The following is a 22,500-nucleotide window of genomic DNA, read 5'->3' on the forward strand; positions in this document are numbered from 1 at the left end:
GAACTAGGGAGGCATCGTTTACATATATATTGGTTTTCGCATGCTCTACTAGGTTAATGTCATGAGGTTGGCTATCGAGCATGCCCAAGTGATGACTTGATTGTGTGCTTGCTTGAATTCTTCACATTTCATACCATCGGTTAGTTGTCGAATCATTCCTCGATCATAACCTTCGTTCTTGGTTCATGTATGCTCTCTTCCACATAGGGCAAGCTAGAATTAACTATCTTACCCAGGACCGCCGAAGCAGCGTGGACCAGGGGAGAACTATACTTTGTCTTGTATGCCCTCTTCCACATAGGGCAAGCTAGAACTAACTATCTTACCCAGGACCGCCGAAGCAGCGTGGACCAGTGGAGGACTATACTTTGTTCATAACACCACAGTATTGAGTAATGTGCCCTCTTCCACATAGGGCAAGCTAGAATGAACTATCTTACCCAGGACCGCCGGAGCAGTGTGGACCAGTGGAGGACTACACAATCATGAGGTTTGATATCAACTTGTGTGTTTCAATAGGGTACCGATGGTATGTTTTGAACCGATTTGATTTAGCCATTCTGAAGTCATCACTTGGTTGAAGCGCTGAACTAGGGAGGGGCATCGTTTACATATATATTGGTTTTCGCATGCTCTACTAGGTTAATGTCATAGGGTTGGCTATCGAGCATGCCCAAGTGATGACTTGATTGTGTGCTTGCTTGAATTCTTCACATTTCATACCATCGGTTAGTTGTCGAATCATTCCTCGATCATAACCTTCGTTCTTGGTTCATGTATGCTCTCTTCCACATAGGGCAAGCTAGAATTAACTATCTTACCCAGGACCGCCGAAGCAGCGTGGACCAGGGGAGAACTATACTTTGTCTTGTATGCCCTCTTCCACATAGGGCAAGCTAGAACTAACTATCTTACCCAGGACCGCCGAAGCAGCGTGGACCAGTGGAGGACTATACTTTGTTCATTACACCACAGTATTAAGTATGGTGTCCTCTTCCACATAGGGCAAGCTAGAACTAACTATCTTACCCAGGACCGCCGAAGCAGTGTGGACCAGGGGAGGACTATACTTTATACTTCACACACTAGCCATACTGAAGTCATCACTTGGTTGAAGCGCTGAACTACGGCGGGGTAATCGTTTACAGGTTATAATCATATAGCTGCATGCTCATTAGTAGATAATGGAATATTGTATGGCAATATGAGCATGCCCAAGTGATGACTTTGTTTCAAGCTCAACAGGTAGGGTATTGAGTCCTCTTCCACATAGGGCAAGCTAGAATGAACTATCTTACCCAGGACCGCCGGAGCAGCGTGGACCAGTGGAGGACTCTATACTTTATACTTCACACCACAGTATTGAGTACGACTTGCATAAAGCCCCTAATGAGAACCACGAGGGCTCTCTCAATGTAGAACCACGAGGGCTCTAGTACCGATTCTCTCGGTACGGCTTGGTCCGTGTTCCTTTATGCTTGTACTCTAAGTATTAAGTATTGTGTCCTCTTCCACATAGGGCAAGCTAGAACTAACTATCTTACCCAGGACCGCCGAAGCAGTGTGGACCAGGGGAGGACTATACTTTATACTTCACACACTAGCCATACTGAAGTCATCACTTGGTGGGGGTGAACTACGGCGGTATCTATCGTTTTGGTTCGGTCTATATAGGGTCGCTTGCATGCTCATTCGAATATAATGTAATTGTGTATGGCAATATGAGCATGCCCAAGTGATGACTTTGTTTCAAGCTCAACAGGTAGGGTATTGAGTCCTCTTCCACATAGGGCAAGCTAGAATGAACTATCTTACCCAGGACCGCCGGAGCAGCGTGGACCAGTGGAGGACTCTATACTTTATACTTCACACCACAGTATTGAGTACTTCTTGCATAAAGCCCCTAATGAGAACCACGAGGGCTCTCTCAATGTAGAACCACAAGGGCTCTAGTACCGATTCTCTCGGTACGGCTTGGTCCGTGTTCCTTTATGCTTGTACTCTTAGAAAGTCTCAACCCGGAGGTCTTGACTTTGATTGTCATAGTTGGACTACGACGGGGCATCCGACCATTGCTGATCGAACACCCCTGATTCACCATCTTTCGGGTAGGCGGTACGCGTACCTCCGGACGCGGAAGTCTCAACCCGGAGGTCTTGACTTTGATTGTCATAGTTGGACTACGACGGGGTATCCGACTCATCGAATACCCCAGAAGCACACCATCTTTCGGGTAGGCGGTACGCGTACCTCCGGACGCGGAAGTCTCAACCCGGAGGTCTTGACTTTGATTGTCATAGTTGGACTACGACGGGGTATCCGACTCATCGAATACCCCAGAAGCACACCATCTTTCGGGTAGGCGGTACGCGTACCTCCGGACGCGGAAAGTCTCAACCCGGAGGTCTTGACTTTGGTTGTCATAGTTGGACTATGACGGGGCATCCGACCATTGCTGATCGAACACCCCTGTTACACCATCTTTCGGATAGGCGGTGCGCGACACCACCGACGCGGAAAGTCTCAACCCGGAGGTCTTGACTTTGTATTGTTGGATAGTCCTCTTCCACTATAGGGCAAGCTGGAAATATTCCATTTTACCCAGGACTGCCGAGGCAGCGTGGACCAGGGGAGAACTTCACGGAATCTTCAGGCATCCATGATTGCCATAGTGCGTAAGCCGCCGCTGTGCGCGTCAACTCGTTCCCCGTGAGGAGGAGTCTAGCCGCCGCTAAAAGACGAAGCATTAAGTGTCCTCATTCCACTATAGGGCAAGCTAGAATTAACTATCTTACCCAGGACCGCCGAAGCAGCGTGGACCAGGCGAGGACTATACTTTATACTTCACACCACAGTATTGAGTACGACTTGCATAAAGCCCCTAATGAGAACCACGAGGGCTCTCTCAATGTAGAACCACGAGGGCTCTAGTACCGATTCTCTCGGTACGGCTTGGTCCGTGTTCCTTTATGCTTGTACTCGCGGAAAGTCTCAACCCGGAGGTCTTGACTTTGATTGTCATAGTTGGACTACGACGGGGCATCCGACCATTGCTGACCGAACACCCCTGATTCATCATCTTTCGGATAGGAGGTGCGCCCACCTCCGACGCGGAAGTCTCAACCCGGAGGTTCGGACTTAGAGTTTTTCCCATTTAAAAGTTTTTCTCTTAGCCATACTGAAGTCATCACTTGGTGAACGATTGAACTAGGGCGGGTTAATCGTTTATAGGTATCATGTGGTTTGCATGCTCTCTTAGATTAAGGTCATGTGGTTGGCTATCGAGCATGCCCAAGTGATGACTTTGTTTCACGCTTGCTTGATTTCTTCATGATTCCCTGTTATATAGTGTAATCATTCGAGAACAGGGAATCTTTGGTTTTGCTCAACAGGTATTGGATGTCAACTTGGTATCTAGATCGCATTAAGTCTCAACCCTTAGGTTCGGACTTGTATAGTGACATCTTGTTACGGTCTTGAGTCTCAACCCGCAGGTTCGGACTACTTAGTGTTTGATCGAATATAATATGGCAACTTGTGCCTAAGTCTCAACCCGCAGGTTCGGACTTCTGTTTATTTGGCCAATGTATGTATAAGGCAACTTGTGCCTAAGTCTCAACCCGCAGGTTCGGACTTGTGTATTTGTTCGAAGTCATGTATAAGGCAACGTGTGCCTAAGTCTCAACCCGCAGGTTCGGACTTGTTAGTGTTTCGTCAACTTTCATATGGCAACTTGTGCCTAAGTCTCAACCCGCAGGTTCGGACTTGTGTATTTGTTCGAAGTCATGTATAAGGCAACTTGTGCCTAAGTCTCAACCCGCAGGTTCGGACTTGTGTATTTGTTCGAAGTCATGTATAAGGCAACGTGTGCCTAAGTCTCAACCCGCAGGTTCGGACTTGTTAGTGTTTCGTCAACTTTCATATGGCAACTTGTGCCTGAGTCTCAACCCGCAGGTTCGGACTTCTATAGTGTTTCGTCAATTATCATATGGCAACTTGTGCCGAAGTCTCAACCCGCAGGTTCGGACTTCTGGAAGGATCACTTGGCCACTAATGATCCTTCCGCAGGTTCACCTACGGAAACCTTGTTACGACTTTTACTTCCTCTAAATCATCAAGTTCGGTCAACTTCGATAAAGCAGACGCGGTTCACGAGGATCCAGCGAACGATCATCTCCAAAGACCTCACTAAATAATCCATCGGTAGTAGCGACGGGCGGTGTGTACAAAGGGCAGGGACGTATTCAACGCTGGCTGATGACCAGCACTTACTAGAAGTTCCGAGTTCATATGGACCATTGCAATCCATAATCCCTACTAAGTGAGTATTTGAGTGATTTCCCGTTCCTCTCGGAATAGGAGACACGCTGCTACCCACATTGTAGCACGCGTGTAGCCCAGAACATCTAAGGGCATCACGGACCTGTTATCGCTCGATCTCATTTTGCTAAACACAAATTGTCCTGCTAAGCAGCGTACCGTAAGTGCACTTGCGCACACGAACAGCGAAGGTGTCAGGTCATACTCCACCGAAAGGTCCTAACCCGTTCCAATCGGCATCGACGCATTAACGCTGACTGCGTTCTAGTTAGCATATGTGAGTCACGTTCGTTATCGGAATTAACCAGACAAATCAATCCACGAACTAAGAACGGCCATGCACCACTACCCTTAAATTTGAGAAAGAGCTATTAATCTGTCTCACCTCCATAAGTTCGGACCTGGTAAGTTTTCCCGTGTTGAGTCAAATTGAACCGCAAGCTCCATTTCATTGTGGTGCCCTTCCGTCAATTCCTTTAAGTTTCAACTTTGCAACCATACTTCCCCCGGAACCTGACTTTGGTTTCCCGGAAGCTACTGAGAGCACCTGGTTGTAGCGTCTCCCAATTGCTAGTTGGCATCGTTTACGGTTAGAACTAGGGCGGTATCTAATCGCCTTCGATCCTCTAACTTTCGTTCTTGATTAAAGAAAGCATCCTTGACAAATGCCTTCGCTTTAGTTAGTCTTACGACGGTCTACGAATTTCACCTCTCGCGCCGTAATACTAGTGTCCCCAACTACTTCTGTTAATCATTACCTCCGGTCTGAGTACAAACCAATGAAAGATTAGACCAAGGTCGTATTCCATTATTCCATGCAAGATTATTCTAGGGCGTTTGGGCACCCTGCTTTAAGCACTCTAATTTGTTCAAGGTAAACGTGAGCGGTCGAGCTCTATGTTACACTTGCACCCGTTGAAGGGCACACCATGACACAGACTTGGTGCCCTACCACACCATTGAGTCGCAACCAGATTCCGACTTGGCCCACCGACCACGGGTTGACCGGGTCGGCGGAGCCGGACTGTGTTGGACAAGTATCAACTTCGAACGTTTTAACCGCAACAATTTTAATATACGCTAGTGGAGCTGGAATTACCGCGGCTGCTGGCACCAGACTTGCCCTCCACTTGATCCTCGTAGAAGGATTTATGCTCTACTCATTCCAATTATGAAACATCATTAAAGAGTTTCATATTGTTATTTCTCGTCACTACCTCCCCGTCCCGGGATTGGGTAATTTACGCGCCTGCTGCCTTCCTTGGATGTGGTAGCCATTTCTCAGGCTCCCTCTCCGGAATCGAACCCTGATTCCCCGTTACCCGTTGCAACCATGGTAGTCCTCTATACTACCATCCATAGTTGATAGGGCAGATATTTGCGAGATCTGTCGTCGGTGCGAGACCATACGATCAGCATCATTATCCAGACTTCAACTCAATGACACGGAGAACCCGCGATTGGTTTGACTAATAAGTGCACCAGTTCCCGCGAGGGTCCTGGCATGTTGCATGTATTAGCTCTAGATTTTCCACAGTTATCCAAGTAACTAGGTTGATGATCTCGTAAATTATAGCTGTTATACTGAGCCTTATGCGGTTTCACATTAAATCTGTTTGTACTTAGACATGCATGGCTTAACCTTTGAGACGAGCGTATATTACTGGTAGGATCAACCAGAATTCCGACTTTGCGTTCGAATGTTCATTGTCCCATTGCACCCGGAGGAGCAAACACCACGTTCTATATGTTGTCAAGTCCGGTAGCACACGGGAGGCGAGCCCCCGTGCGAACCTCATTGCCCTCGTATCACACACACCCGATGCACCGGACAGGCACTTGAGCGGCATTCGACTCCGCTAAGCGCTCGTGCGCCCGATTGTGCATGCGCTGACGGGGCCTTCATACCCCTACCACAGCGACCTTATGCCAAACTTCCATGAATACTTAGGTGAGCTGACAAGGGCCTTCATTTCCCTACCATCAACTAAAGGACACGCTAGGCGCGTCCGATCATTGCAACTGCGGGGCTTTCATACCCCAATCACCACAGTACGCAATTCACCAGAGTTTAATCACAACCCCCCCGGACATGGCACACTATTAACTTGCAACAAAACTTAGTGTGTGCCGGGCACATCGGTTCCACAAAATCATTCCCGATGTACCCCAATTGGGGTTGTGAACGCATCCATGGTCCTCTTACACACCCAACCAAGCGTGGATACTACATACCTCAAACACCCAGTACACTAACAGACAAATCAACATATGGTTGCTTTCCCCCAGACATTTGCCAATCACTTGGCACCCGGACGGGAACTCGCTCCTGATTGCGCCATTGCCACCCATTTGCCAAGAGCGAGTTCTGTATGTAGATTTCATTTGGAAAGACAACCGTGTACTGGATATTCTATCCGACGATTACAGATGACGAGTACGAGACTCGACTACACTCACGGATAATACATTTTGGGTCGAGATTGCTTTCGGGGTTTTCGATTGGTCTTGCGCTTGTAAACGTATAACTTTGACTTGTGGTAACCTCGGTATGTTAGTCGATCACGTGGTTGTGAACTGGGTAGGGGTGAGCAATCTGTTCACTTGCACTCTGGGTAGGAATATGGTGAGCGCTATAGGTTAAAGATCATGGTATGGTTCCATCGTGATGACTTTCGCTAGATAGTAGTATGTTTGGATAGTTATAACGTTTTTGGCCATTTGTTCATAGTGTTCGGTCCATTGAGGAATTCGATTGGTCTTTGCTTCACACACGTGGTCGATCACTTGGATGTGAACTAGGGTGAGAATAAGGTGTTCACTAGTGCTCTTAGGTTTTGGATCAGTACTGAGCACTTGATTGGTTTCGCATAATATGTATCCATAGTGATGACTCTTTCCAGCTTAAGATTTCGTGACCGGTTTCGAATCCTTCCCACGTTCGCTTTTACTTGGTTAGGTTTTCGAGTGTAGATTTGAAAGCAATCTCATGTATGTATCCCATCTGATATAAGCCACTGACAGTTCATGTCACCTCGTTCAACTCTCGCTGGGTCACAGAAGTATGTTACTGCGCCCATTATCCCTACTCGGATAGGTTCGGTTCGTTCGTTTTATACTACGGTGAGTAAACTCAATTTGTGCATCGCATAGCCATGGAAAGCAAGCTTTCGCGGGCCTCTTCGACTGTTTTGATACGAGCTGTGCCCGTGATGCTTGTCATCCCAGGATACAAGACCCCTTTGGACGACCGCATGACCATCAGAAAGTAAATTCCACGTTCGATTTGGGGTGTGAACCCCGAACATAAAGTCTTTGTGTAGAACCACGAGGGCTCTATAGTACCGATTCTCTCGGTACGCTTGGTCCGTGTTCCTTTATGTTCGTACTCTTGTGAATAAGATTCACGTTCGTTTTGGGATATTTGCTACTGTCACCGTTTGAGTACTATGGGGCTTGAACCCCTAACATAAAGTCTTTGTGTAGAACCACGAGGGTTCTATAGTACCGATTCTCTCGGTACGCTTGGTCCGTGTTCCTTTATGTTCGTACTCTTGTGTGTATAATATTCATGTTCGGTTTGGGATATTTGCTACTTTCACCAGGGTCCCGTTCTTCATACAAGTCTGCCTTGCTAATGTGGTAACTTTATAGTGTAGTTCTGACATCCCAATTTTGGGACTTAGCCGATTTTTCGTATATTTCCATATGACCCATAGGGTCCCTTTCTTCATACAAGCTTGCCTAGGGCGATCGGTCAAAACTTGTCTTACTATTCGATTGGTCTTCGCACTTTCACCCTAGGCAGTTCGCCTAGGTCTGTCTTCTTGAGGAGGCCAAAACCCGAAATAAGGAGGTTCGGCCGACCCTGAAACCTCCCCTGTCTGAACTACACTAACCCGATTTTTCAGGGTCCTCAGCGCCATACAACTTTGCCTAGGTCACTTGTACTCTTGACTTAGGCCATCTGACTTGGTCCGTGTTTCTTCCTAGGGTTCACCTAGGTACTTTGCCTTGCTTGATGTGGTAACTTTTTAGTGTAGTTCAGACATCCCAATTTTGGGACTTAGCCGATTTTTCATGTATTTCCATATGACCCATAGGGTCCCTTTCTTCATACAAGCTTGCCTAGGGCGATCGGTCAAAACTTGTCTTACTATTCGATTGGTCTTCGCACTTTCACCCTAGGCAGTTCGCCTAGGTCTGTCTTCTTGAGGAGGCCAAAACCCGAAATAAGGAGGTCCAGCCGACCCTGAAACCTCCCCTGTCTTAACTACACTAACCCGATTTTTCATGGTCCTTAGCGCCATACAACTTTGCCTAGGTCACTTGTACTCTTGACTTAGGCCATCTGACTTGGTCCGTGTTTCTTCCTAGGGTTCACCTAGGTACTTTGCCTTGCTTGATGTGGTAACTTTTTAGTGTAGTTCAGACATCCCAATTTCGGGACTTAGCCGATTTTTCGTATATTTCCATATGACCCATAGGGTCCCTTTCTTCATACAAGCTTGCCTAGGGCGATCGGTCAAAACTTGTCTTACTATTCGATTGGTCTTCGCAATTTCACCCTAGGCACTTTGCCTAGGTCTGTCTTCTTGAGGAGGCCAAAACCCGAAATAAGGAGGTTCGGCCGACCCTGAAACCTCCCCTGTCTGAACTACACTAACCCGATTTTTCAGGGTCCTCAGCGCCATACAACTTTGCCTAGGTCACTTGTACTCTTGACTTAGGCCATCCGACTTGGTCCGTGTTTCTTCCTAGGGTTCACCTAGGTACTTTGCCTTGCTTGATGTGGTAACTTTTTAGTGTAGTTCAGACATCCTAATTTTGGGACTTAGCCGATTTTTCATGTATTTCCATATGACCCATAGGGTCCCTTTCTTCATACAAGCTTGCCTAGGGCGATCGGTCAAAACTTGTCTTACTATTCGATTGGTCTTCGCACTTTCACCCTAGGCAGTTCGCCTAGGTCTGTCTTCTTGAGGAGGCCAAAACCCGAAATAAGGAGGTCCAGCCGACCCTGAAACCTCCCCTGTCTTAACTACACTAACCCGATTTTTCATGGTCCTTAGCGCCATACAACTTTGCCTAGGTCACTTGTACTCTTGACTTAGGCCATCTGACTTGGTCCGTGTTTCTTCCTAGGGTTCACCTAGGTACTTTGCCTTGCTTGATGTGGTAACTTTTTAGTGTAGTTCAGACATCCCAATTTCGGGACTTAGCCGATTTTTCGTATATTTCCATATGACCCATAGGGTCCCTTTCTTCATACAAGCTTGCCTAGGGCGATCGGTCAAAACTTGTCTTACTATTCGATTGGTCTTCGCAATTTCACCCTAGGCACTTTGCCTAGGTCTGTCTTCTTGAGGAGGCCAAAACCCGAAATAAGGAGGTTCAGCCGACCCAGAAACCTCCCCTGTCTGAACTACACTAACCCGATTTTTCAGGGTCCTCAGCGCCATACAACTTTGCCTAGGTCACTTGTACTCTTGACTTAGGCCATCTGACTTGGTCCGTGTTTCTTCCTAGGGTTCACCTAGGTACTTTGCCTTGCTTGATGTGGTAACTTTTTAGTGTAGTTCAGACATCCCAATTTTGGGACTTAGCCGATTTTTCATGTATTTCCATATGACCCATAGGGTCCCTTTCTTCATACAAGCTTGCCTAGGGCGATCGGTCAAAACTTGTCTTACTATTCGATTGGTCTTCGCACTTTCACCCTAGGCAGTTTGCCTAGGTCTGTCTTCTTGAGGAGGATAAAACCCGAAATAAGGAGGTTCAGCCGACCCAGAAACCTCCCCTGTCTGAACTACACTAACCCGATTTTTCAGGGTCCTCAGCGCCATACAACTTTGCCTAGGTCACTTGTACTCTTGACTTAGGCCATCTGACTTGGTCCGTGTTTCTTCCTAGGGTTCACCTAGGTACTTTGCCTTGCTTGCTGTGGTAACTTTTTAGTGTAGTTCAGACATCCCAATTTTGGGACTTAGCCGATTTTTCATGTATTTCCATATGACCCATAGGGTCCCTTTCTTCATACAAGCTTGCCTAGGGCGATCGGTCAAAACTTGTCTTACTATTCGATTGGTCTTCGCACTTTCACCCTAGGCAGTTTGCCTAGGTGTAGCTTCTTGAGGAGGTCAAAACCCAAAATAAGGAGGTTCAGCCGACCCAAAAACCTCCCCTGTCTAAACTACACTAACCAGATTTTTCAGGGTCCTCACCGTCATACAACTTTGCCTAGGTCACTTGCACTCTTGACTTAGGCCATCTGACTTGGTCCGTGTTTCTTGCTAGGGTTCACCTAGGTAGTTTGCCTTGCTTGATGTGGTAACTTTTTAGTGTAGTTCTGACATCCCAATTTTGGGACTTAGCCGATTTTTCATGTATTTCCATATGACCCTTAGGGTCCCTTTCTTCATACAAGCTTGCCTAGGGCGATCGGTCAAAACTTGTCTTACTATTCGATTGGTCTTCGCACTTTCACCCTAGGCAGTTTGCCTAGGTGTAGCTTCTTGATGAGGCCAAAACCCAAAATAAGGGGGTTCGGCCGACCCAAAAACCTACCCTGTCTAAACTACACTAACCAGATTTTTCAGGGTCCTCAGCGCCATACAACTTTGCCTAGGTCACTTGTTCTATTGACTTAGGCCATCTGACTTGGTCCGTGTTTCTTCCTAGGGTTCACCTAGGTACTTTGCCTTGCTTGGTGTGGTAACTTTTTAGTGTAGTTCTGACATCCCAATTTTGGGACTTAGCCGATTTTTCGATCCATACCATATGACCCATCAGGGTCCTTGCCTTCATATAAGTTTGCCTTGCTTGGTGTGGTAACATTTTAGTGTAGTTCTGACATCACCATTTTGGGACTTAGCCGATTTTTCGTAAAATACCATATGACCCATCAGGGTCCTTGCCTTCATATAAGTTTGCCTTGCTTGGTGTGGTAACATTTTAGTGTAGTTCTGACATCACCATTTTGGGACTTAGCCGATTTTTCGTAAAATACCATATGACCCATCAGGGTCCTTTGCTTCATATAAGTTTGCCTTGCTTGGTGTGGTAACACATGAGTGTAGTTCTGACATCCCCATTTTGGGACTTAGCCGATTTTTCGTAAAATACCATATGACCCATCAGGGTCCTTGCCTTCATATAAGTTTGCCTTGCTTGATGTGGTAACATTTGAGTGTAGTTCAGACATCCCCATTTTGGGACTTAGCCGATTTTTCGTAAAATACCATATGACCCATCAGGGTCCTTTGCTTCATATAAGTTTGCCTTGCTTGGTGTGGTAACATTTGAGTGTAGTTCTGACATCCCCATTTTGGGACTTAGCCGATTTTTCGTAAAATACCATATGACCCATCAGGGTCCTTTGCTTCATATAAGTTTGCCTTGCTTGGTGTGGTAACATTTGAGTGTAGTTCTGACATCATCATTTTGGGACTTAGCCGATTTTTCGTAAAATACCATATGACCCATATGGGTCCTTTGCTTCATATAAGTTTGCCTTGCTTGGTGTGGTAACTTTTTAGTGTAGTTCTGACATCCCCATTTTGGGACTTAGCCGATTTTTCGTAAAATACCATATGACCCATCAGGGTCCTTGCCTTCATATAAGTTTGCCTTGCTTGGTGTGGTAACATTTGAGTGTAGTTCTGACATCCCCATTTTGGGACTTAGCCGATTTTTCGATCAATACCATATGACCCATCAGGGTCCTTTGCTTCATATAAGTTTGCCTTGCTTGGTGTGGTAACATATGAGTGTAGTTCTGACATCCCCATTTTGGGACTTAGCCGATTTTTCGTAAAATACCATATGACCCATCAGGGTCCTTGCCTTCATATAAGTTTGCCTTGCTTGATGTGGTAACATTTGAGTGTAGTTCAGACATCCCCATTTTGGGACTTAGCCGATTTTTCGTAAAATACCATATGACCCATCAGGGTCCTTTGCTTCATATAAGTTTGCCTTGCTTGGTGTGGTAACATTTGAGTGTAGTTCTGACATCCCCATTTTGGGACTTAGCCGATTTTTCGTAAAATACCATATGACCCATCAGGGTCCTTTCCTTCATATAAGTTTGCCTTGCTTGATGTGGTAACATTTGAGTGTAGTTCAGACATCCCCATTTTGGGACTTAGCCGATTTTTCGATCCATACCATATGACCCATCAGGGTCCTTGCCTTCATATAAGTTTGCCTTGCTTGGTGTGGTAACATTTTAGTGTAGTTCTGACATCACCATTTTGGGACTTAGCCGATTTTTCGTAAAATACCATATGACCCATCAGGGTCCTTGCCTTCATATAAGTTTGCCTTGCTTGGTGTGGTAACATTTTAGTGTAGTTCTGACATCACCATTTTGGGACTTAGCCGATTTTTCGTAAAATACCATATGACCCATCAGGGTCCTTTGCTTCATATAAGTTTGCCTTGCTTGGTGTGGTAACACATGAGTGTAGTTCTGACATCCCCATTTTGGGACTTAGCCGATTTTTCGTAAAATACCATATGACCCATCAGGGTCCTTGCCTTCATATAAGTTTGCCTTGCTTGATGTGGTAACATTTGAGTGTAGTTCAGACATCCCCATTTTGGGACTTAGCCGATTTTTCGTAAAATACCATATGACCCATCAGGGTCCTTTGCTTCATATAAGTTTGCCTTGCTTGGTGTGGTAACATTTGAGTGTAGTTCTGACATCCCCATTTTGGGACTTAGCCGATTTTTCGTAAAATACCATATGACCCATCAGGGTCCTTTGCTTCATATAAGTTTGCCTTGCTTGGTGTGGTAACATTTGAGTGTAGTTCTGACATCATCATTTTGGGACTTAGCCGATTTTTCGTAAAATACCATATGACCCATATGGGTCCTTTGCTTCATATAAGTTTGCCTTGCTTGGTGTGGTAACTTTTTAGTGTAGTTCTGACATCCCCATTTTGGGACTTAGCCGATTTTTCGTAAAATACCATATGACCCATCAGGGTCCTTGCCTTCATATAAGTTTGCCTTGCTTGGTGTGGTAACATTTGAGTGTAGTTCTGACATCCCCATTTTGGGACTTAGCCGATTTTTCGATCAATACCATATGACCCATCAGGGTCCTTTGCTTCATATAAGTTTGCCTTGCTTGGTGTGGTAACACATGAGTGTAGTTCTGACATCCCCATTTTGGGACTTAGCCGATTTTTCGTAAAATACCATATGACCCATCAGGGTCCTTTGCTTCATATAAGTTTGCCTTGCTTGGTGTGGTAACATTTGAGTGTAGTTCTGACATCCCCATTTTGGGACTTAGCCGATTTTTCGATCAATACCATATGACCCATCAGGGTCCTTTGCTTCATATAAGTTTGCCTTGCTTGATGTGGTAACACATGAGTGTAGTTCTGACATCCCCATTTTGGGACTTAGCCGATTTTTCGATCCATCCCATATGACCCATCAGGGTTCTTTTTCTTCATATAAGTTTCCCAAGACTTAGTGCTTTTTTCCTTTGGACACCAATATCACCCTTGCGGGTATCTTTGATCTTCTCACTTTGTATTGGCCGAATGTAGGTCTTGCCATGCCAAACATATAATTGTTCTACACCAAGTCTCTATCTCGTACCGCCAGCTCGGTACATTCGATTAGCCTGCCCTTAAGGCACCCGGGACTTAGCCATTTTTTCACATTTTTCATGATTTTGAGGCAACTTTTCTCGACTTTGTCACCTTATATCACCAAGATCCTTTCCCTTTAGCGCTTCACTCTGTTCGTATGATATTTAGCGCTGACTATCACCTTTCTGTCGCTGAGCTCAACTTCTTATTCGGTGCTATAGAGCCAGAGATATTTGGTGTATGCTGTTATAAGGGAAGTTTGTCACTTTTTCAAAGGCCCACTTTGGGACGCCCATATCTCACCTTCAGGTATCTTCGATCTTCTTGTCGTCTATGGACGAAACTTAGGCCTTGTCTTGGCCAACTTATAAATGTTCTACGGCCAAGCCGTATCTCTTACCGCCAGCCCGGTATTCATGGACTTAGTTGGATTTTCGCCTCTCGTGGTAACAATTTCAGACTTTGACTCACAATAACACCCAAACGGTCACATGCTAGCGCTTTGCTTGGAAGGAATTATAGTTAGCGCTACCTTTTCTCTTTCCATCGATACCTTGTTCGTTCCATTCCATGCCATACAGCCGAAGTTATGATGTTTCCCGTTTTCCATATCATGTGGAGCTTATGCTCTGGGAAAACCATCTAACACCTGTACCACCCTTTTAGGTACCACCGATCTCGAGACTATGTTCGGGCCAAATATAGGTTATAACATGCCCAACTTATAATTGTTCTACACCAAGTCTCTATCTCTTACCGCCTGCTCGGTATTTTACTCGTAAGTCCAAATTTCACAACTTGTACTTTTTGGCCCAATGTACTCGAGTTTCAATTTTGGTAACATTTTTCGACTTTGACGCTTAATAACTTCCAAATCATGCTAGTTAGCGCTTTGCTTTCTTCTAGTCGTATCTAGCGCTGGGTGTTACCTTTCCAAAACATATCCTAGCTCTACAATCCATGCCATACAGCCGGAGCTACATGGTGCACAAGTCAAATCCATTTTAGCCATGTTTCATTTTTGCTAATTTTTGACCACTCGTATCACCCTTCCAGAGTGGTCCGATCTTCTCGCTTTCTATGGACGACTTTTAGGTCTCGTAGAGGCAAACTTATAAGTATTCTACGTCAACCCGCTATCTCTTACCGCTTGCTCGGTATTCTTGGTCTTGTGTGATTTTTGGCCATTTTGGTATTATTTTTCCACTTTGTCGCTTAATAACTCAGTTTTGCTCAACACTTAGCGCTTCGGTTGTTTGGGATTATAGTTAGCGCTCGGTTCGACCTTTCCAACACTGATCTAAGCTTGTCGATCCGTTCCATACAGCCTGAGTTATTCGCGATACCGTGTTTCAATCCATTTCTCAAGTCTCGTTTTGGTCCAACTTTGAACCAGCCATATCACCCTGATGGGTACCTCCGATCTTCTCGCTCTATATTGGCCAAAGTTAGGTCTTGTGGTAACGTACTTATGATTGTTCTACGCCGTGTTCGTAGCTCTTATCGTTCGCCCGCTATTTTCGATCATAAGGTGAATTTTCGCCTCTAAACCACCATTTTTCACCTTTGCCCTCTAATATGACCGACTTGCTCAACACCTAGCGCTTCGCTTGGTAGGACACATAGCTAGCGCTCGTCAAGACCTTTCCAACGCATATCCAAGCTTTCCGATCCGAGCCATACAGCCTGAGCTATAGGCGATACCGTTTTTCCCATTTTCTTGGTCACACGCACTTTAGGGTACCCCTTTTTGCCTTTGACCCTTAATACCTCCTCCGGGTCACTAGTAGGCGCTCAGCTTGGTAGGAAACATAGCTAGAGCAGGCCTTCACCTTTCCAAAACTGCCGAAAGTGTACCGATCCGACATCTAGAACCAAAGTTATGGTCATTCCCATCATGCTCTACTTTCATGGTCAACCTCCACCAAGCACACCTAGGTTGGACCAACTTTCACCAACTCATCTCGAACCCCAAATTTGCTTCGACCTACTAGGTTTCCCTAGTAAAGTGGTCAAAACATCCATTACAACACGACTGGTCTTTCTGGTGGTCGACCTAGGCGACTTTGTTCGACGACCACCACCCCATGGAACTAAAAGACGTCCCTTGATACGGACCACCGATACATTTTCCGGCCTGTCTAAACTACACTCATCGAAATTTTTTTGGGTCCCCACCGTCATACAAGTTTCCCTAGGTCAAGTTTTTCTTCCGGATCGGCCGCGGACCTCACTTTTCATTATCTAGGGAGGCCATAGGGCCCCAAAAGGGGTTTTTTAAAATTTTCGACACTTTCGACTTTGGTCGGATTTTTTCCGATTTTGGTCCGACCTAGGGACTTGGTGGTCCAAGGAGCCTCGGGACCAAACTTTTTTCTCAGGGGTCCCTACCTCCATACAACTTTGCCTAGGTAAATTTTTTGTTCCAAATCGACCGCGGATTTCACTTTTCAATATCTGGGGCTCGTGTAGAGTCCGAATATGAGGTTTTCTCATTTTTCGACATTTTCGACTTTTTTCGACTTTTTTCGGGTTTTTCGACCTAGGGGTCCGCCGAACAAATTTTGGGTCAAAAATTTTTATTGAACTAGTCGAAAGTACGCAAAAAGATAAGACTTTTTGCCGAAGACACCATGCCCCGGAACCGACTCCTTCCCCTTCAAAATTGGGGACAAACGTGATTTTTGAAACTTTTCCTTAGGGAGCCCAAGACTTAGAAAATTTTCAAATTCTCGATTTTTCGATTGCGAGCTAGCGCTTTGCGGTCTTCGGCAATGTTGTAGATCTCGACGAGATAAGACTTTTTGGTCAAGAGACATTTTGCCCTCCGACCCCTCCTTCCCCCCGCAAATCGCCCCCCAAAGTGCAATTTTTGCATTTTCACCTCTTTGCACGCACTGTTCGGCCCAAATGACCCCTTTCTATGGGTCTGAGCGCTTTGCGGTCTTCGGCAAACTTTTAGAGCGTACCAAGCCCTAATTATAATTGTTCTACACCACCTTCGTACCTCTTCATCCCTGGCCGCTATTCGCGTACCAAGGTAATTTTTGTTCATTTTGTCAACATTTTTCATCTTTGACTGCTTATATCGGCCTTGCCATGAACCGATAGCGCTTCGCTGTGTTCTAACGTAAGTTAGTACTACTCAATACCTTTCCAAATCATGTCTTAGATTGTCATTTGCTTGCTTACAGCCGGAGCTATGAGTGATACCGTAAAAAGTACCGAAACTTGGAAAAATCCTTGGATCGACCATATCCCCCCTTTGGGGGCCAGATATCGAAAAAAGTTCTGATTCAAAAAGTTGCGCCTTAACGTGTTCTAGTTATGCCTAGAACATTTCACTTCGCTAGCTGGCCTGCAACTTAGCCGTAATTGGGATTTTAGGGTGTTCATGGAGGGCCCATTTCCTGCGACTTGGTATCTTTTGGGCCCTATGTTTCTCTAATATCTCCACGAGTTTTCCAGGTAGCATTCTCATACTTTCAGGGTGCCTAGAACACCTCAAGACCTTTCCAACGCTATGCCGTTCGCCTCGCTCGGACATCTACAGCCAAAGTTATTCGAGGTACACGGTACCTTACCCTGTTTTCTCAGTACTTGGTCGAAAATTTCGATCAGCCATATGACCGACTTGGACAACCCTGAGCGGGTTGGCCCCATATAACTAAACTTTTGTCTCTTGTAGGCAAACTTATAAATGTTCTACGTCAACTCGCTATCTCGTACCGCCTTGACGGTATACTTGGTCCAAGGGCCATTTCCAGCGACTTGGTCGCAATTTCGCTCTAAGTTTCGCTAATACCTTCGTCCGTGGACATGGTGATTTTTTGTTCGTATTTTTCCTTGATAGTCCCACTCAAGACTATTCCATACCAGAGCCAAGCGTCCCGCTAAGTGCCATACAGCCTGAGCAGTAATTCATGAAAGGTACCTCTACCAGTTTTTGCCATACTTGGGTACAAACTTTGTATCGCCCATATCTCCACTTTGGAGGCCAGCCAGCACCTTTGCCCCATATACTTTTTTCTTGGTCATACCATGCACTAAATATAATTGTTCTACGCCAACTTGCTATCTCTTCTCTAACTTGCCGTTATTCTTGGTCCAAGTCCCATTTCATTCGTTTTCGGACCCATTTTGCTATATGTTTCACTAATAGCTTCGGCCATGGACAAGCTGATATTCTGTTTGTATTTTTGCTTGATAGTCCCACTCAAGACCATTCCAAAACACACCGCAACTTGTCGCTCGGTGGCAAACTGACCGAGTTATAATTCATGAAAGATACCTCAACTTGGTACACCATGTGGTCGGCCCAAACCATATACCGACCAAACGACCGACTTGGAGCACCCTGACCGGGTTGCCCCCATATAATGAAAGTTGCGTCTCTACACGCCCAACTTATGAATATTCTACGCCAAGTCGCTATCTCTTACCGGTAAGCCGGTATTCACCTTCCAAGGGTGATTTTGGTCAAGTGCCATTTCCTGCGACTTGGTCCCCGAATTGGACCATCATCACCTAATATCTCCGTGGTCTTTCAACTCAGCCTCATGAAACTTTCAGGGTAGATAGGTCTCCCCAAGACCTTTCCAACGGTATGCCGTTTGTCTTGCTCGGCCATCTACAGCCGAAGTTATTAATGGTACTTGGTACCTTACCCTGTTTTTTCCATACTTGTTCGTACTTGGGTACAAACTTTGGATCGCCCATATCTCCACTTTGGAGGCCAGCCAGCACCTTGGCCCCATATACTTTTTTGTTGGTCATACCATGCACCAAATATAATTGTTCTACGTCAACTTGCTATCTCTTCTCCAACTTGCCGGTATTCTTGGTACAAGTCCCATTTCCATAGTTTTTGGTACCAATTTGCTCTATGTTTCGCTAATAGGTTCATCCATAGACATGCTGATTTTTTATTTACATTTTTCCTAAATAGTCCCACTCAAGATCATTCCAAATCACATCGAAACTTGTCGCTTAGTGCCATACAGCCTGAGTTATAATTCATGAAAGGTACCTATACCAGTTTTGGCCATACTTGGGTGCAAACCTTGAACCACCCATATCGCCACTTTAGAGGCAAGCTAGCGCCTTGGCCCCATATACTTTTATGTTGGTATTACCTTTACCAACTTTTAATTGTTCCACGTCGACATGCTATCTCTTCATTAACTTGGTGGTATTCTTGGTCCAAGTCCCATTTCCTTCGACTAAGGTACCATTTTCCTCTATGTTCCGCTAATAGCTTCGTCCATGTACTTTGTGATTTTTTGTTCATATTTTTCCTAGATAGTCCCACTCAAGACCATTCCAAATCACGCCGTAACTTGTCGCTCGGTGGTAAACTGACCGAGTTATAATTCATGAAAAATACCACAACTTGGTACACCACGTGGTCGGTCCAAACCATCAACCAACCATATGACCGACTTCGAGTCGAGCTAGCGGCTTGGCCTCATATAATCAAATGCGTGTCTTGGTAAGAGCTACTGACGGTCAGAACAATGTAGCTCGCTAGCTCGTGCGCAAACTTGTGTTTTGGTCGAATATTGGGTGATCGTGTACCACTTCGGGTAACACGGACTTTGGTGCAACTTCACCACTTGTGCACTTAATAACTTCTCGGTCGTTCAAGTCTATGCCTTCAAACTCTCAGGGTAGTTAGGTCTCATCGAGACCTTTCCAACGCTATGTCGTTTGTCTTGCTCGGCCATCCACAGCCCGAGTTATTCGAGGTACACCGTACCTTACCCTGTTTTTTCCTCATTTGGGTGCAAACCTTAGAACACCCATATGGCCCACTTGGAGACTAGCTGGCGCTTTGGCCCCATATAATGATAAGTGCGCCTTGACTAGGGCTACTGACGGTCAGAACATTTCAACTTGCTAGCTCGGGCCCACACTTGTGTTTTTCTCGAATATATGGTTCAAGTGTGCCACTTTGGGCACTTTTGGACATTTTGTCCCCACACAACTTTCTTGCCTTGGTAGATAGGGTCTTGTGTTTTTGGGCAAAAAGATGCACCAAGATATGGTCTAACTTTCGTTCTTGTACCGCAAAGCGCTACCTCCAACACCCGAGGAGATAGAAAGTGATTATGTTCGGTATATCGGTCTTCCATGGCCTACTATGGTAAGCCCCTGCAGGTATGCAACCGAAGGTGCTTGGTACATGTATTTGGTGCAAAATCGGTGCAAAGTAGGTGTTTCCTTGATCGGGCTATAACTTTCTTGGTTGATGTTGGATTGCTTTGCGGTCTTCGGGGGATAGTTAGGGAACATGTTGGCCAACATTTTCTTATTCCTCAGCCTGGCCGTACCTCTTACCGTCTAGGCGGTATTCATGCTCTAAGTTGGAACTTGTGTTCCTTCGGGCAACTTTTCTGACTTTGACGCTTAATAACTTCCGTTCATATGCAGTCTAAGCTCTGCAACTCTCAGGAAAGCTTGTACTACTCATTTCCTTACCATATCAGTCTTTGGCTTGTCGATCCGATGTCTACAGCCTTACTTATTCACGTTCCCTGTAGAGGTAGGTTTTTGCCCATTTTCCAGTTCATGTGGTAACATTCCCGGACTTTGCCGGCTTTCTCTTCATGTGGTAACTTGCTTGCTTGTGTGGTAACTTGGAAGTGTATGTCTGACAGACCCAATCTCGGACTTAGCCGATTTTTCTCTTCATATCATATGGATCAATCACTAGGCCATCTTGCTTGCTTGTGTGGTAACTTGAAAGTGTATGTCTGACAGACCCAATCTGGGACTTAGCCGATTTTTCTCTTCATATCATATGGATCCATCACTAGGCCATCTTGCTTGCTTGTGTGGTAACTTGGAAGTGTATTTCCGACAGACCCAATCTGGGACTTAGCCGATTTTTCTCTTCATATCATATGGATCCATCACTAGGCCATCTTGCTTGCTTGTGTGGTAACTTGGAAGTGTATTTCTGACAGACCCAATCTCGGACTTAGCCGATTTTTCTCTTCATATCATATGGATCCATCAATACGCCATCTTGCTTGCTTGTGTGGTAACTTGGAAGTGTATGTCTGACAGACCCAATCTCGGACTTAGCCGATTTTTCTCTTCATATCATATGGATCCATCACTAGGCCATCTTGCTTGCTTGTGTGGTAACTTGAAAGTGTATGTCTGACAGACCCAATCTGGGACTTAGCCGATTTTTCTCTTCATATTATATGGATCCTGGACTTAGCCGATTTTTCTCTTCATATCATATGGATCCATCACTAGGCCATCTTGCTTGCTTGTGTGGTAACTTGGAAGTATATTTCTGACAGACCCAATCTGGGACTTAGCCGATTTTTCTCTTCATATCATATGGATCCATCACTAGGCCATCTTGCTTGCTTGTGTGGTAACTTGGAAGTGTATTTCTGACAGACCCAATCTGGGACTTAGCCGATTTTTCTCTTCATATTATATGGATCCTGGACTTAGCCGATTTTTCTCTTCATATCATATGGATCCATCACTAGGCCATCTTGCTTGCTTGTGTGGTAACTTGGAAGTGTATTTCTGACAGACCCAATCTGGGACTTAGCCGATTTTTCTCTTCATATTATATGGATCCTGGACTTAGCCGATTTTTCTCTTCATATCATATGGATCCATCATTAGGCCATCTTGCTTGCTTGTGTGGTAACTTGATAGTGTATTTCCGACAGACCCAATCTCGGACTTAGCCGATTTTTCTCTTCATATTATATGGTTCCATCACTAGGCCATCTTGCTTGCTTGTGTGGTATCTTGAAAGTGTATGTCTGACAGACCCAATCTCGGACTTAGCCGATTTTTCTCTTCATATAATATGGATCCTGGACTTAGCCTGTTATTAGGTTATTATATATGGATCCTGGACTTAGCCGATTATTAGGTTATTATATATGGATCCTGGACTTAGCCGATTTTTCTCTTCATATAATATGGATCCGGGACTTAGCCGATTATTAGGTTATTATATATGGATCCTGGACTTAGCCGATATTTCTCTTCATATAATATGGATCCGGGACTTAGCCAATTTTTCTCTTCATATAATATGGATCCGGGACTTAGCCGATTTTTCTCTTCATATAATATGGATCCGGGACTTAGCCAATTTTTCTCTTCATGTGGTAACGTATGCCAATCGCTCACAAGTCATGGGATAAGGGTACTTGTGTTCTTCCATCTTCTAAGTCCCGCACGGGGACATCGTGATCGCCCCAAGTCCGGAATAGCGCCAAGTCAAGCCCCACGGTGGCCGTGCAGGACCTGTTAGCGGCGGCCCCACTGACAGCACTAATCCGGACTTAGAAATTATATCTTTCTAATCGAACACCACACACGCAACACCACCATACCACCATCTCCTTGCAAGTACCTAAGTACCCGCAACTCCATGGTGAAGGCAATGTCACTCCATCACCAACCTCTTTGCATTGCAAGCACTTGCGTACCTACAACACTCCGAAGAAGGCAACGGCGCGCGATGCTCGACTCCACACACCTCACCACACCACACCACCGATGGCCAGCCAGCCAG

This window comes from Anopheles coustani, assembly GCF_943734705.1.
Source record: "Anopheles coustani chromosome X unlocalized genomic scaffold, idAnoCousDA_361_x.2 X_unloc_17, whole genome shotgun sequence".
NCBI lineage: Eukaryota > Metazoa > Arthropoda > Insecta > Diptera > Culicidae > Anopheles > Anopheles coustani.